Source organism: Triturus cristatus, chromosome 1_1 (assembly GCF_964204655.1).
Source record: "Triturus cristatus chromosome 1_1, aTriCri1.1, whole genome shotgun sequence".
Taxonomy (NCBI): Eukaryota; Metazoa; Chordata; class Amphibia; order Caudata; family Salamandridae; genus Triturus; species Triturus cristatus.
The window spans coordinates 1260259086-1260277580 of NC_140579.1; positions in this window are offsets into that span (position 1 = coordinate 1260259086).

Genomic DNA, 18495 nt, shown 5'->3' on the forward strand with positions numbered 1-18495 from the left:
CCTCATATGTCTGGGCACTGCTGGGAGTGATAGGCACCCACCCCTCATATGTTTCTGTCCACTGCAGGTATTCCTCTGCACCCACCCCCATGTCTCTGTCCACTGCTGGAAGTGATAGGCACCCACCCCTCATATGTCTGGGCACTGCTGGGAGTGATATGCACCCACCCCTCATATGTCTGGGCACTGCTGGGAGTGATATGCACCCACCCCTCATATGTCTCTGTCCACTGCAGGTATTCCTCTGCACCCACCCCCATGTCTCTGTCCACTGCTGGGAGTGATAGGCACCCACCCCTCATGTGTCTGGGCACTGCTGGGAGTGATAGGCACCCACCCCTCATATGTCTGGGCACTGCTGGGAGTGACAGGCACCCACCCCTCATATGTCTGGGCACTGCTAGGAGTGATAGGCACCCACCCCTCATATTTCTATGTCCACTGCAGGTATTCCTCTGCACCCACCCCCATGTCTCTGTCCACTGCTGGGAGTGATAGGCACCCACCCCTCATATGTCTGGGCACTGCTGGGAGTGATATGCACCCACCCCTCATATGTCTCTGTCCACTGCAGGTATTCCTCTGCACCCACCCCCATGTCTCTGTCCACTGCTGGGAGTGATAGGCACCCACCCCTCATGTGTCTGGGCACTTCTGGGAGTGATAGGCACCCACCCCTCATATGTCTGGGCACTGCTGGGAGTGATATGCACCCACCCCTCACATGTCTCTGTCCACTAATGTGAATCCTAGGCAGACACACCCTTGGTGCAGTACACTGCTCTCCTGGCCATACACCCCCCCCAATATACTGGTTAGATGCTGCACCAGGCCCTATGACAACATTCGTGGCGTGTGTACGCCTTGTATCACTGATGTACTGGTGCCCTAGGGGTACGCGTGATGCGGCCCATACACACGCTCTGAGGGTGTGGGTACGGCCCGTACCCCTACATCATCACAACTATGGTGGTACGGCCTGTACCCACGCTCTGAGGGCGTGCGTACGGCCCGTACCACTATTGTTGGGGTGATGTACGGGTACGGCCCGTACCCACGCTCTGAGGGCGTGGTTATGGGTCATACCACGCGTACCCCTACGTCACCACTACAATGGTGGTACGGACCGTACCCACGCTCTGGGGGGCGTGGGTACGGGCCATACCACCATTGTAGTGGCCCGTACCACTATTGTTGGGGTGACGTAGGGGTACGCGTGGTACGGACCGTACCCACGCCCTAAGGGCATGGGTACGGGCCGTACCACACGTGCCCCTACGTCACCACTACAATGGTGTTACGGCCCGTACCCACGCTCTGAGGGCGTGGGTACGGTCTGTACCACCGTTGGTGGGGTGACGTAGGGGTACGCGTGGTACGGCCCGTACCCATTGGTATGGGCCGTACCCACGCCCCCAGAGCGTGGGTACGGGCCGTAACACCATTGTAGTGGTGACATAGGGGTACGAGTGGTACGGCCCGTACCCATGCCCTCAGAGCGTGGGTATGGTCCGTACCACGCATTCCCCTATGTCACCTCCGGGATGACACGTAGGATGGGTCCATGGCTGTCCGTAGCGTACCGGTGCTCCTTCTTCGCGTCGTCCTCAATTTCCCGGGAGTTTTTGGCTGCCGTAAAAAATGAGCGGTGCGGAGTGACGTGGGCACGGATCGTACTTGCTGGTCCGTAAAACGCTGCCTGACTCGGTTCGGACGTCATGTACGCGATGTCCCGGATCAGAATTGTGGGTATTTTTTTGCCGGTCGGTGTTTTGTACGACTCGTACGGAAATGGTATTTCTGTACGAATCGTACTTGCGGGTTTGTAAGGTGGTTTTCCCGGGTACGAGTCGGACGGAGAAAACGCTCCGTACGACGATTCGTAGGGCCGTTTTACAGGATCGGAATCGGCACCTAAATGTCCCATGGAGCCACAGGACTCACAAGAGTTGTAAATGGTGGTGCCATCTTGAATACTTACAGTATATGTTTCTCAAGGTCCACACTATCCTTTTTAGGCAATCGTGATACATTGTTGTTGGAGCCAGGACCTGGTGTTCAGAAGTTTGGAATCCTTACAATCTGTTACTCCTGGGAGTGAACCAAAGACATAACTAGAGCAAGAAAAGTATTTTAACACAACACTTGTGTAAAAGGAAATAGATCTTATACTTAAACATTATTTCAGGATTTCTTAAGGATTGGGGAAATCTTAATGTGCTTGTTTGTTTTTTCACAGGGAGTCCTCCATTAGAATTATGAACACTATCTTGCATTTGTTTGTTTACAAAATTAGTCATCCATTCATAAACTCTAAATGATATTTGAAGGGAGTTATAGAAATATCATCTTGCACAGATATTATATTATATTTAAAACACATATGGTATTATGGTACTGCTTTAAAATTATATATGCTTGTTGGTAGGAAGACTTTATAATAATAATAACAATTGCACCTTCCATATTACACTTATCAACCAGGTACATTGGAATTAATCAAAACCTCAGATTGGTATCACATAATCTTGAAATTGGATCTCTTCAGCAAAAAAATAATACAACTAGTAGCTTAGAGATTTCTTTCACAATTATTATACCAACTCTAATTATGCTACAGCTGTGAGTAAATCTTAAGTTTCATTTAACCAAAGAGAGTTGGAATTCGTTAGCAGGTGTGTTGTGTACAGTTTCAGATGTTAGATGCCATGCCATAACAAGAAGATAATGTGCTTGTCTTCAGAGAGTAACACTCCTGTGGTGCAGATCAAGCCCAGATGTGCAACTAGGCAGTACGATGACATCCATTGTCTCTGTTCTTCTCTCTTGTCCCATTCCCCCTTCCTTGTGTTCACTTCTAAGCTTCATGTTGTTAAAGTACAGTGGTTTTGGAGAAGTGTGGAAGCACACAACACTTTCATTGTATCTGAATTTCAAGTTTATTGCATCTTGATGGTAAGGACAATAGGTAAAATAACAGCTGCCAATACAGCAAGAATCACAGCAATGACATTGGTTGCCACTACTGCAGGAGCCATAGAAGCAATACCTGTTGCCAACACAACAGGCACAGCATGCCACAACAGTTGCCAGAACTGCGGCAACCACAGCTGCCAGCATAGGATGGACTACAGGCAGCAACCAGAGTTATAGCAAGAGCAAGGACCACAGCCATGGAAACAGCTTTGGGCACTGGAGTGACTACAACAGAGCAACAAGAGTAATAAAAACAGCTACCACTACAGCAGGCACAAAAGTTGCAATCACAGGTGTATTGACAGAAATTACCCCGTTTACACACAGAATAAGGCACACAGCAGTGGCCACAGCTATAGGCTCAGCAGGAACAACATCCTCCAATAGAGCTACTTGCACAGCAGCAACATCCTTAATGACATACATCTGTACTACAGCAACACCTTACTCAGCATTTGAAGCCATACCATAGGCACAATAGCTGCAACCACACCATTGAAGGCAAGGAGGGGCCATACATAAGGCCTGCAGCAGCTATTACACCAGCAGTAAAACAGGGACACCAGCAGTTACTTAAGTCTAAACCACAGCAGGGACATCAGTAGCAACATGTACTAGTACAGCAGGAGTTATAACAGTGAGCAAAGATATATCAGAAGCAGTGATAACAGCCACAATCACAGCTGCAACAAAAGCAGGGGCTAGTACAGCAAAAGCAGATGCCACAGCACTGCTCAGATCACAAGAGTGACCATAGCTGCAACAACGATACAGAGAAACACGAAACCACTACCATACCCACAGCAGGGGCCACAACAACAAACATATGTGCAACCAGAAAATGGACAACAGGAGCATGAAGAGCTGTAATGAAAATGATTGCCAGGGCTGCCACAACATAAGTGACCACAGCTACACCCAAAGCTGCCAACACTGCAGGGAAAATAACATCAAGATTAGATTCCAGTAAGGCAGAGTTGAAAACAGTGAACACAGATGTAATCACAACAGTAACTGCTTCTGACACGACAAAACAGACCATAGCAGGAAGTACAGCCTCCACAACAGCAGTCACTAGAGATGACACTACAGCAGAAACTGCTAACATGACAGGGACAACAACAGCACAAACAGTTGCAAGCAGTATAGGGTTAACAGCAGAAAACACAACTGTAGCTATAGCAAGAAACAAAGCAGCAACATCATCTACATTCTACAGGAACCACAATGGCTACCTCAAAAGGACCAACACAAAGTAGTGACAGCCATCACCAAAGCAGCGAATATAGCGGGGGTAACCACAGTGACTTCCACGGCAGGCACAGCTGTATCCATGGCAAGGATGGCAGCAAGGGCGAAGGCTGCTCCCATTAAGGGGATTGGGGTGTGTCTGGCTGAGTATCCAAGCATATCACTCAATAACATACAACTATTACAACAAATTGTATAGTTGGGCAACCCCTTCAAAAACTAGGGGGTTTCAAGACCTACTGGAGAACCATTGAAAAGAGCACCCTGGGCCTCATGCAAAAAAGATTAAAAATAAGAAATCATAAATTGTGACTAATAACAATTAGGAATTTGTGATTTCTTAATTGGAATGTACTAAAATGGATCCAGTAAAGCTGGTCATAATTTGTGCACCAAGCTTCTGTGGAATACATTGGTATTTTGCTAACCGACCTATGTACTAATAGGTTACTTCTCAAAATACTGAATCATTGCGGGTTACAATTCAATCTTCCCTATGATTATGAATAAAGTAGGTCTCAAATTACTGCCCAATATGATTAACAAGGGTGTCTGCGCTGGGGGGAATAATTGTGTATGTGGAGGAAGGTGTCCCTTGCTGCGCATAAACAAATCCAGAATGCCGATTTGAAACTCCTATGTGTGCTGCATTGTGCAGTACACATTTTAGATGCAAATCGTCATTTTTGTAATGATTGTTTATGTGCAGGAAGGGACACCTTTCTGCACATACACAATCATTCATAGCAATTTGCTGTTTCTATGTCTGCTGCAGACTGCAGCACACATAGAAGCTGCAAAAACGTGGAGAAATTAACCATTTCTCCTCATTTTGCCATGTTAAGACCAGGTTTTCCCTGGTCTTAATTTTGGCGCTGCCTCCTATTTACGCCACACTTGTAAATAGGGGACAGCGACAAAATCAATGGTTGTTGCGGCGGAACCATTGCTCACCCCTTTCACGCCAAGTGTAGCGTAAAAGGGGCCTTATTTACAAGGCAGGATTAAAGCCACATTAAGAGTTTAATGCCACCTTGTAAATAAGTCCGAGGGAATATCGCCACAGGAACGTAGCAAAATGGGACATTCCAGTGGCGAGAGGGGCTTGTAAATATGCCCCATAGGGTCATATTCTGCCCTTTTATGAATGAAGGTTTAACACACCATAAGATTATATTACCAAAGGCTGAAATTAGAATTCTCTTTATTTTGAGTATGTAGGACCAGCTTATAAAACTTGTGCAACTTGTACTATAAATGAGATCGTACGCTTCTAGATTATTTTTAGTTCCCCTGATTGTACTTATTACACCAAACAAATAGTTTCATGGACTCTGGTTGCTATAGTACAAATGTTGCTATGGTGTCAGCATAATGCCATGTCTGATGTTGGACAGATGTTTGGCACCTTTGTTAACTTGTGAGTCATGGGTTTCAGAGTTAACAGCTTGTGTGATATTTATGCTGTGCAGCCATTATGGAAGTGCTGTTGAATCAGTTGAAATGGATCCTAAAAAGCTTTAACATTTTTGAGAAAGAAGACATATGCCAGTCTCTAATGTTTAATCCTGCAGGGTTTGTTGTTGTTGGGGATCCTCCACCGCTACATCCAAATTATGGAACACAGTGAAAGCAATTCATTGTCAATCTTTGTTAACCTCTTCCTGTCATTTAGTGTACAAAGGTTTGCCAGTACCTTTCATCATAAGGTATTTTCTTGCATCAAAATGTCAGTGACATAAATCGCCTGGTATGTGGAGAAAGCAGTCAAATAAATCACCTGCGATGCCACACAGTGGGGAAAATGCGCTTCACTAAATGCAAATTTTCCAAAGCAGGACTTTTCACATTTTAAGCAAATCGCAGGATTGACTGTCATCATCCATATCTAAATCAGGTGCTAAGTATTTTGGTAACTCTTACCACACACTGTTGAACTCTAGTCTCAGTTGGGATTTAAGAAAGTGGGTTACTGGTTGAAGTTAGTGAAGCCCTGCTCAAGCAGCAACCACAACCCTTGTCAGGGTAAGACACAAGCAAACCCCAAATTAACCTGTGCTCAATCCTCTGGTAGCTTGGCACAGAGCAGTCACGCTTAACTTAGAGGCTCTGTGTAAAATATTTATGTAGCACATCAAATTGTAAAATTGAAAACACACTACAAGAGGATCCCACACCAGACTGGAATAATAGAGCATTTTTTAGAAATAAAACAAGACAAAAAGGATAAAAATCCAATCGGTAGAACCAGAGAAATGTAGGTTCAAAGATTTCAGTGAAAATAGACCCAAAAAGCAGAAAGTGCCAACTGTGGTTATCTTGTTGCGCCAGACCACAACAAGGTCTCAAGTTCAGGCCGACCACAATGGAGTGCAGGCCGGCTACAGTGACCAAGTTAGTACCTTAAATTCTGGTGTGCAGTCTGTGCAGAGTTGCTATGTAAGGCTTTGTGGCATCCGGCGTTGGCCCCAAGAAAGCTGTGCAGCCAGGCTTTGCGGGGCTTGTCATCACTTTACATTGGTTCCGTTGAGCTGTGTGGTGTAGCTTCATGGGGCTTTGTTTCACTTTGAATCAGTTATAATGAAGCTGGTAGCTGTGCAGTGAGGCTTTGCATCTCTTGATGCCGATTCTGACGAGGCTTGCAGCTGTGCGGCAAGGCTTCGCGAGGATTCGTGTCACTTTCCGTACGTTCCGATGGGGACCACAGCTGGTCTTGCAGAGCATCTTCATGCCCAAGGGTCTAGGACTGGAGGGGCACCATTTACGAGTGCAGGACTCACCGATGGCAGAGTCTACGTGCTGAGTTCAAGATTGTTGGAAGCCTGTTATGTCCCCGCTACTTCTGATCAGGAGGCCAGTCAACTAGCCCTTGCAGTCACTCTGGGGTCCTGGGTTCAGAGTTGCAGGTCCAATCCTTCCCACAAGGCAGAGCAGAACAGTACAGCAGGGCAGCAGTCCTTTCAGCAACAAAGCAGTCCTTCTTCCTGGCAGAGTATCCACAGGTCCAGAAAATTACTGAAGATGTTCTGTCTGAAGTCCAATATTTATACATGATTGCCTCCTTCTGGAAGGTGGGAGGAGTTTCAAAAATTCTCTTTGAAGTGCACAAGCTTGCTGCCTTCTCTGCTCTGGCTCCAGACTGTTAGACTTGGCATCTTTTGGCAGAAAGGGGTATAAGTATTGGACCTCGAACACCCCAAAATCAGAACAGTTCTGGACTGAGGACATTCTTCCAGGAAGAAGAGCTGGATGCTGTAGGAGTAACTGCCACTCTGTCTGTTGCTTTGTTGCTCTGGCCTGCTGCTTGCTACTTCTGTCCTGAGAGCGAAAGGACTGGACTTGGCTTTCTGCATCCTGCTATCAAGGTTCTCCAAGGGCTTGAGATGAGCTTGCCTTCTGTTAATAAGTCTCAGGGCCGTCAAAGACTACACCCGCCAGTGTCTGTGCTCTTCTGCTTAGAGTCCTGACTTGCCAAACGGTCCCAAATCTAGTTCCTGGGCCCTAAGAAGTGTGACTTGGTGATCTTAAGGAGAAAATCCACTCATTGACTCCCTGTGCCTGTTTTATCGACGCATCGCTGCAAAAGATGGATGCATCACCGCTACCTGCACCGAAGTGTGGTGCCCTCTCGACTCATCGACCACAACATTCAACTCAGGCCCCAGCTTGGCATTGCAGCTGCCATGGACCGACCACCACTGCGTACACTTCTCCATCAGCAAACCCAAAGCACCCAAACCAGCCCCACGCCCACCACGAATGAACTGGAGTAAGGTTACCGACGAGCAACTTAACCCCACCCTCACCCGAAACTACCACACCTGGGCACCCGACGCAAATGACGCGGCCAGAGAACTCCACACCTGGATCTCCAACTGTTCAGACGAGCTCGCCCCGCTACGCAACCTCGGCAGACAATACCTCAGGAAAGCCACCTGGTGCACCACCGCTCTCCAAGAAGCCAGACGCACCTGCAGATACCTGGAGAAGAACTGGAGAAACACCAAGACAACCAAAAACCACACCACGTACAAGGATGCCATGACGGACTACAACAACCAGATCAGAGCCACCAAGAGGAACTTCATCCACAACAACATCCTGGCCAACTCCAAGGAACTTTTCAGTGTAATTCGAGAATTTAACAACCCACGCAGTGAAGCCACAGACATCACCCCATCCCAAGACCTCTGGGACAAGCTTGGAACCTATTTCCACCTTGAGAACAAAAACCTCTACAACAACTTCATCAACCATCCACCAGGTGCCACAGACGGCACCCGCCCAGGCCACAGATGGCCCCCGCCCCCAGAAACACCAGCCAGCCCATCATCTCCAACTGGACACCGATCACGGCCAAAGACACCACCTCGACCATGAAAAGCATCCACTCGGGAGCCCCCACCGACCCCTGCCCCCCTCACATCAACCACAGAGCCACAGGCTCCATCGCACCCGAACTATAACGCACCATCAACACCACCTTCAAAACAAGCACCTTCCCAGGTGACTGGAAGCGCGCAGAAGTCAGACCCCTGTTCAAGAAGCCCACGGCTGACCCCACTGACCTCAAGAACTATCGGCCCATCTCGCTCCTCCCCTTCACAGCTAAAGTTGCAGAGAAAACAGTCAACAGGAAACTGACACGATTCATTGAAGAGAACGCTATCCTCGACCCACCCCAATCCAGATTCCAAAGCAACCACAGCACAGATACCGCCCTACTTGCCACCACAGACGACATCTGCACCCTCCTGAACCAAGGCCACTCCGCAACACTCATCCTACTCGACCTATCAGAAGCCTTCAACACCGTCTCCCACTGCACACTAGTCGCCAGACTACACAACGCAGGCGTTCAAGGAACAGCCCTGGACTGGATCCGATCATTCCTCACCGGAAGAAGCCAAAGGATCAGACTCCCACTCCCACGCTTCCTCTCCGACCCCACGAAAATCACCTGCGGAGTCTCACAGGGTTCATCCCTGAGCCCCACCCTCTTCAACATCTACATGGCCCCCCTCGCAGCCATCGTCTGACAACACGGCCTCAACATCGTATCCTATGCTGACAACACCCAGATCATCCTCTCCCTCACCAAACACCCCACCACTGCCAAACTCAGCTTCCAGAAAGGAATGCAAGACGTCGTAGTCTGGATGACCAACAACTGTCTGAAGCTCACCGCCGAGAAGACAGAAGTCCTCATCTTCAGTACCACCCCATCTGCATGGGACAGCACGTGGTGGCCGTCCGCCCTCGGGAACCCACCTACCCCCTCAGACCACGGCAAGAACCTCGGCATCGTACTCGACTCATTACTCACCATGAACCGACAGGTCAACGCCGTCACCTCCAGCTGCTTCAACAACCTCCGCACCTTCAGGTGGATCCCCCCTGAGTCAAGGAAGACAGTCACCCACACACTCCTCACAAGCAGACTGGACTATAGAAACACACTCTACGCTGGTATCAACATGTCCAGACTCCGCAAACTCCAGAATACAGAACACCACCTCTAGACTTGTCCTCAGACTCTCCCGACACGAACACAGCAGCCAACACCTATGAAGTCTCCACTGGCTCCCCGTAGAGAAAAGAGTCACTTTCAAAATCCTCACTCACACCTACAAATGCCTACACAAAAATGGACCCAAATAGCTCAACAACAGAATCAACTTCCACGTACCCAAAGGAAACCTCCGATCATCCAACCTTGCACTGGCCAAAACCCTGCACATCCACAGAGCAGGCGGAATATCCTTCTCTCACATTGCAGCCAAGACCTGGAACAAGACACTGGCAGACATCAGACGTGGCCCCTCCCTGATCACCTTCAGGAAGACCCTCAATACCTAGCTCTCTGGCTAAACAGATCTGCGGACCCCCCTCAGCACCTTGAGACCCTCACGGGTGTGTAACGCACTTATAATTCCCTGATTGATTGAGTGATTGATTGATTGCGGTGCATCAGGAAAGCACCACAGCATGAGCTGTGGAACCAATGCAGCGCCTGCTTCGCCTCGGTCACACGGACGCATTACATCTGGATTTGACTCATCCTCGTGCACCGATTCTTCATCAACACCGCACCAAGGAACTGTGGCTGCGTGTCTGGAAACTGACGCATCATCTCCATGCCACTAAGGAACCAATGATTCATCTCCCCTGCCAGCAAGGAACCGACACATCACATCCACTGCCTAGTAGTAAGAAACCAACACATCACGTTCCCTGCTTTTCCGGTGTCTCACCTCCCCTGCATCTACCAATGTCTTTGATTTTTTGCCACATCTAAGGTACTTTGGGGCATATTATCAAGCCAGGCGATAAAGATGATCACTGCTTTAGCGGCAGAAAACTGCCGCTAAAACGGCGATAATGGGCTTGATAATATGCTCTATGGAATTCCAATGGAAGCCCATGTTAAATGTGAAGGATGTCTAACATGGGCTTCAATTGGAATTCCATAGAGCATATTATCAAGCCCATTATCGCCATTTTAGCGGCAGTTTTTTGCCGCTAAAGCGGCGATAATTTTATCGCCGGGCTTGATAATATGCCCCTTTGTGTTAAAAACGAATGCATCCATTTACTTCTATGAACTAAACTTGCTTAATCTTATAAAAGTGATATTTTGACATGTGTATGTTGGATTTTTGTCTTTCTTTATTCGGATAAATATTGGCTATTTTTCGAAACTGGTATAGACTCCTTATGTAGTATTTTCACTGTGTTATTGTGCGTGTGTGTGTGTGTGTGTGTGTGTGTGTGTACAACTGCTTTACACATAGCTTGACTTCTCGTGCCAAGCTACCAAGGGGGTGAACAGGGGTTATCTTAGCTATGTGACTCCTTTATCTTGACTAGAATCCCTACTTGTACAGGGTGCAAATCGCTGCCAACTAGAGACCCAATTTCTAGTACAAACTAACCACAGAAGGTATGCAGCCCTTTGTGTCAAGACAGGGCACAGCCTATAAGCGTTGAAGTAGGGCCGTGCCCTGCTACGCCCTCCCATCCTGCCACTGATGGCCCATCCAGGCACACCTAAGCTCTCCATTGTGTGGCTGTCTAGGTGGAATACACAAAGCCCAACTGTCAGCTACACCCAATCATGTGACCCAGAGGCAGGCTACAGGCACCAAATGGCTAAGGCAGGAATATGACAACTTTCTAAAAGTAGAATTTTCAAAATTGTTATTTAAAATCAGCTTTTTCCATAATTAAGTATTTTTCATGACAATTCCAAAAACACCAAACATGAAGTGGGTACCTGCACCCATTTGGAAGTTATCACGTATTAAATGTAATGAGGTAACTCCAATGTTATCCTATAGGAGAGGTAGGCCTTGCATTAATCAATATCAGGGCATGTAAAACTGAAAAGGCACATGTCCTACATTTAAATACATTTCTCCCCACCCTCAGGGCTGTACAAGGCATATTTTATGGGTGACTTATATGTGTAACAAAGGAAGGTTTTGGTGTGAAAAAAGGTTCATTTTGCCAGGTTGAAATGGAAGTTTAAAACTGCACACACACAGGCTGCAATGGCAGGCCTGAGACATGCTACCAGGACTTCTTAAGTGGGTGGCATAACTCCGGTGCAGCACCTGCTTCATGGCTGTGAAATTGACGCAGCGCCTGCTTTGCGGCTGTGGAATCAATGCAGCGCCTGCTTCGCCTCGGTCACACGGACGCATTACATCTGGATTTGACTCATCCTCGTGCACCGATTCTTCATCAACACCGCACCAAGGAACTGTGGCTGCGTGTCTGGAAACTGACGCATCATCTCCATGCCACTAAGGAACCAATGATTCATCTCCCCTGCCAGCAAGGAACCGACACATCACATCCACTGCCTAGTAGTAAGAAACCAACACATCACGTTCCCTGCTTTTCCGGTGTCTCACCTCCCCTGCATCTACCAATGTCTTTGATTTTTTGCCACATCTAAGGTACTTTGGGGCATATTATCAAGCCAGGCGATAAAGATGATCACTGCTTTAGCGGCAGAAAACTGCAGCTAAAACGGCGATAATGGGCTTGATAATATGCTCTATGGAATTCCAATGGAAGCCCATGTTAAATGTGAAGGATGTCTAACATGGGCTTCAATTGGAATTCCATAGAGCATATTATCAAGCCCATTATCGCCGTTTTAGCGGCAGTTTTTTGCCGCTAAAGCGGCGATAATTTTATCGCCTGGCTTGATAATATGCCCCTTTGTGTTAAAAACGAATGCATCCATTTACTTCTATGAACTAAACTTGCTTAGTCTTATAAAAGTGATATTTTGACATGTGTATGTTGGATTTTTGTCTTTCTTTATTCGGATAAATATTGGCTATTTTTCGAAACTGGTATAGACTCCTTATGTAGTATTTTCACTGTGTTATTGTGCGTGTGTGTGTGTGTGTGTGTGTACAACTGCTTTACACATAGCTTGACTTCTCGTGCCAAGCTACCAAGGGGGTGAACAGGGGTTATCTTAGCTATGTGACTCCTTTATCTTGACTAGAATCCCTACTTGTACAGGGTGCAAATCGCTGCCAACTAGAGACCCAATTTCTAGTACAAACTAACCACAGAAGGTATGCAGCCCTTTGTGTCAAGACAGGGCACAGCCTATAAGCGTTGAAGTAGGGCCGTGCCCTGCTACGCCCTCCCATCCTGCCACTGATGGCCCATCCAGGCACACCTAAGCTCTCCATTGTGTGGCTGTCTAGGTGGAATACACAAAGCCCAACTGTCAGCTACACCCAATCATGTGACCCAGAGGCAGGCTACAGGCACCAAATGGCTAAGGCAGGAATATGACAACTTTCTAAAAGTAGAATTTTCAAAATTGTTATTTAAAATCAGCTTTTTCCATAATTAAGTATTTTTCATGACAATTCCAAAAACACCAAACATGAAGTGGGTACCTGCACCCATTTGGAAATTATCACGTATTAAATGTAATGAGGTAACTCCAATGTTATCCTATAGGAGAGGTAGGCCTTGCATTAATCAATATCAGGGCATGTAAAACTGAAAAGGCACATGTCCTACCTTTTAAATACATTTCTCCCCACCCTCAGGGCTGTACAAGGCATATTTTAGGGGTGACTTATATGTGTAACAAAGGAAGGTTTTGGTGTGGAAAAAGGTTCATTTTGCCAGGTTGAAATGGAAGTTTAAAACTGCACACACACAGGCTGCAATGGCAGGCCTGAGACATGCTACCAGGACTTCTTAAGTGGGTGGCATAACTCCGGTGCAGCACCTGCTTCATGGCTGTGAAATTGACGCAGCGCCTGCTTTGCGGCTGTGGAATCAATGCAGCGCCTGCTTCGCCTCGGTCACACGGACGCATTACATCTGGATTTGACTCATCCTCGTGCACCGATTCTTCATCAACACCGCACCAAGGAACTGTGGCTGCGTGTCTGGAAACTGACGCATCATCTCCATGCCACTAAGGAACCAATGATTCATCTCCCCTGCCAGCAAGGAACCGACACATCACATCCACTGCCTAGTAGTAAGAAACCAACACATCACGTTCCCTGCTTTTCCGGTGTCTCACCTCCCCTGCATCTACCAATGTCTTTGATTTTTTGCCACATCTAAGGTACTTTGCGGCATATTATCAAGCCAGGCGATAAAAATGATCACCGCTTTAGCGGCAGAAAACTGCCGCTAAAACGGCGATAATGGGCTTGATAATATGCTCTATGGAATTCCAATGGAAGCCCATGTTAAATGTGAAGGATGTCTAACATGGGCTTCAATTGGAATTCCATAGAGCATATTATCGAGCCCATTATCGCCGTTTTAGCGGCAGTTTTTTGCCGCTAAAGCGGCGATAATTTTATCGCCTGGCTTGATAATATGCCCCTTTGTGTTAAAAACGAATGCATCCATTTACTTCTATGAACTAAACTTGCTTAATCTTATAAAAGTGATATTTTGACATGTGTATGTTGGATTTTTGTCTTTCTTTATTCAGATAAATATTGGCTATTTTTCGAAACTGGTATAGACTCCTTATGTAGTATTTTCACTGTGTTATTGTGCGTGTGTGTGTGTGTGTGTGTGTACAACTGCTTTACACATAGCTTGACTTCTCGTGCCAAGCTACCAAGGGGGTGAACAGGGGTTATCTTAGCTATGTGACTCCTTTATCTTGACTAGAATCCCTACTTGTACAGGGTGCAAATCGCTGCCAACTAGAGACCCAATTTCTAGTACAAACTAACCACAGAAGGTATGCAGCCCTTTGTGTCAAGACAGGGCACAGCCTACAAGCGTTGAAGTAGGGCCGTGCCCTGCTACGCCCTCCCATCCTGCCACTGATGGCCCATCCAGGCACACCTAAGCTCTCCATTGTGTGGCTGTCTAGGTGGAATACACAAAGCCCAACTGTCAGCTACACCCAATCATGTGACCCAGAGGCAGGCTACAGGCACCAAATGGCTAAGGCAGGAATATGACAACTTTCTAAAAGTAGAATTTTCAAAATTGTTATTTAAAATCAGCTTTTTCCAAAATTAAGTATTTTTCATGACAATTCCAAAAACACCAAACATGAAGTGGGTACCTGCACCAATTTGGAAATTATCACGTATTAAATGTAATGAGGTAACTCCAATGTTATCCTATAGGAGAGGTAGGCCTTGCATTAATCAATATCAGGGCATGTAAAACTGAAAAGGCACATGTCCTACCTTTTAAATACATTTCTCTCCACCCTCAGGGCTGTACAAGGCCTATCTTAGGGGTGACTTATATGTGTAACAAAGGAAGGTTTTGGTGTGGAAAAAGGTTCATTTTGCCAGGTTGAAATGGAAGTTTAAAACTGCACACACACAGGCTGCAATGGCAGGCCTGAGACATGCTACCAGGACTTCTTAAGTGGGTGGCATAACTCCGGTGCAGCACCTGCTTCATGGCTGTGAAATTGACGCAGCGCCTGCTTTGCGGCTGTGGAATCAATGCAGCGCCTGCTTCGCCTCGGTCACACGGACGCATTACATCTGGATTTGACTCATCCTCGTGCACCGATTCTTCATCAACACCGCACCAAGGAACTGTGGCTGCGTGTCTGGAAACTGACGCATCATCTCCCATGCCAATAAGGAACCAATGATTCATCTCCCCTGCCAGCAAGGAACCGACACATCACATCCACTGCCTAGTAGTAAGAAACCAACACATCACGTTCCCTGCTTTTCCGGTGTCTCACCTCCCCTGCATCTACCAATGTCTTTGATTTTTTGCCACATCTAAGGTACTTTGGGGCATATTATCAAGCCAGGCGATAAAAATGATCACTGCTTTAGCGGCAGAAAACTGCCGCTAAAACGGCGATAATGGGCTTGATAATATGCTCTATGGAATTCCAATGGAAGCCCATGTTAAATGTGAAGGATGTCTAACATGGGCTTCAATTGGAATTCCATAGAGCATATTATCAAGCCCATTATCGCCGTTTTAGCGGCAGTTTTTTGCCGCTAAAGCGGCGATAATTTTATCGCCTGCCTTGATAATATGCCCCTGTGTGTTAAAAACGAATGCATCCATTTACTTCTATGAACTAAACTTGCTTAATCTTATAAAAGTGATATTTTGACATGTGTATGTTGGATTTTTGTCTTTCTTTATTCGGATAAATATTGGCTATTTTTCGAAACTGGTATAGACTCCTTATGTAGTATTTTCACTGTGTTATTGTGCGTGTGTGTGTGTGTGTACAACTGCTTTACACATAGCTTGACTTCTCGTGCCAAGCTACCAAGGGGGTGAACAGGGGTTATCTTAGCTATGTGACTCCTTTATCTTGACTAGAATCCCTACTTGTACAGGGTGCAAATCGCTGCCAACTAGAGACCCAATTTCTAGTACAAACTAACCACAGAAGGTATGCAGCCCTTTGTGTCAAGACAGGGCACAGCCTATAAGCGTTGAAGTAGGGCCGTGCCCTGCTACGCCCTCCCATCCTGCAACTGATGGCCCATCCAGGCACACCTAAGCTCTCCATTGTGTGGCTGTCTAGGTGGAATACACAAAGCCCAACTGTCAGCTACACCCAATCATGTGACCCAGAGGCAGGCTACAGGCACCAAATGGCTAAGGCAGGAATATGACAACTTTCTAAAAGTAGAATTTTCAAAATTGTTATTTAAAATCAGCTTTTTCCATAATTAAGTATTTTTCATGACAATTCCAAAAACACCAAACATGAAGTGGGTACCTGCACCCATTTGGAAATTATCACGTATTAAATGTAATGAGGTAACTCCAATGTTATCATATAGGAGAGGTAGGCCTTGCATTAATCAATATCAGGGCATGTAAAACTGAAAAGGCACATGTCCTACCTTTTAAATACATTTCTCCCCACCCTCAGGGCTGTACAATGCCTATCTTAGGGGTGACTTATATGTGTAACAAAGGAAGGTTTTGGTGTGGAAAATGGTTCATTTTGCCAGGTTGAAATGGAAGTTTAAAACTGCACACACACAGGCTGCAATGGCAGGCCTGAGACATGCTACCGGGACTTCTTAAGTGGGTGGCATAACTCCGGTGCAGCACCTGCTTCATGGCTGTGAAATTGACGCAGCGCCTGCTTTGCGGCTGTGGAATCAATGCAGCGCCTGCTTCGCCTCGGTCACACGGACGCATTACATCTGGATTTGACTCATCCTCATGCACCGATTCTTCATCAACACCGCACCAAGGAACTGTGGCTGCGTGTCTGGAAACTGACGCATCATCTCCCATGCCACTAAGGAACCAATGATTCATCTCCCCTGCCAGCAAGGAACCAACACATCACATCCACTGCCTAGTAGTAAGAAACCAACACATCACGTTCCCTGCTTTTCCGGTGTCTCACCTCCCCTGCATCTACCACTGTCTTTGATTTTTTGGCACATCTAAGGTACTTTGGGGCATATTATCAAGCCAGGCGATAAAAATGATCACCGCTTTAGCGGCAGAAAACTGCCGCTAAAACGGCGATAATGGGCTTGATAATATGCTCTATGGAATTCCAATGGAAGCCCATGTTAAATGTGAAGGATGTCTAACATGGGCTTCAATTGGAATTCCATAGAGCATATTATCAAGCCCATTATCGCCGTTTTAGCGGCAGTTTTTTGCCGCTAAAGCGCCGATAATTTTATCGCCTGGCTTGATAATATGCCCCTTTGTGTTAAAAACGAATGCATCCATTTACTTCTATGAACTAAACTTGCTTAATCTTATAAAAGTGATATTTTGACATGTGTATGTTGGATTTTTGTCTTTCTTTATTCAGATAAATATTGGCTATTTTTCGAAACTGGTATAGACTCCTTATGTAATATTTTCACTGTGTTATTGTGCGTGTGTGTGTGTGTGTGTACAACTGCTTTACACATAGCTTGACTTCTCGTGCCAAGCTACCAAGGGGGTGAACAGGGGTTATCTTAGCTATGTGACTCCTTTATCTTGACTAGAATCCCTACTTGTACAGGGTGCAAACCGCTGCCAACTAGAGACCCAATTTCTAGTACAAACTAACCACAGAAGGTATGCAGCCCTTTGTGTCAAGACAGGGCACAGCCTATAAGCGTTGAAGTAGGGCCGTGCCCTGCTACGCCCTACCATCCTACCACTGATGGCCCATCCAGGCACACCTAAGCTCTCCATTGTGTGGCTGTCTAGGTGGAATACACAAAGCCCAACTGTCAGCTACACCCAATTATGTGACCCAGAGGCAGGCTACAGGCACCAAATGGCTAAGGCAGGAATATGACAACTTTCTAAAAGTAGAATTTTCAAAATTGTTATTTAAAATCAGCTTTTTCCATAATTAAGTATTTTTCATGACAATTCCAAAAACACCAAACATGAAGTGGGTACCTGCACCCATTTGGAAATTATCACGTATTAAATGTAATGAGGTAACTCCAATGTTATCCTATAGGAGAGGTAGGCCTTGCATTAATCAATATCAGGGCATGTAAAACTGAAAAGGCACATGTCCTACCTTTTAAATACATTTCTCCCCACCCTCAGGGCTGTACAAGGCATATCTTAGGGGTGACTTATATGTGTAACAAAGGAAGGTTTTGGTGTGGAAAAAGGTTCATTTTGCCAGGTTGAAATGGAAGTTTAAAACTGCACACACACAGGCCGCAATGGCAGGCCTGAAACATGCTACCAGGACTTCTTAAGTGGGTGGCATAACTCCGGTGCAGCACCTGCTTCATGGCTGTGAAATTGACGCAG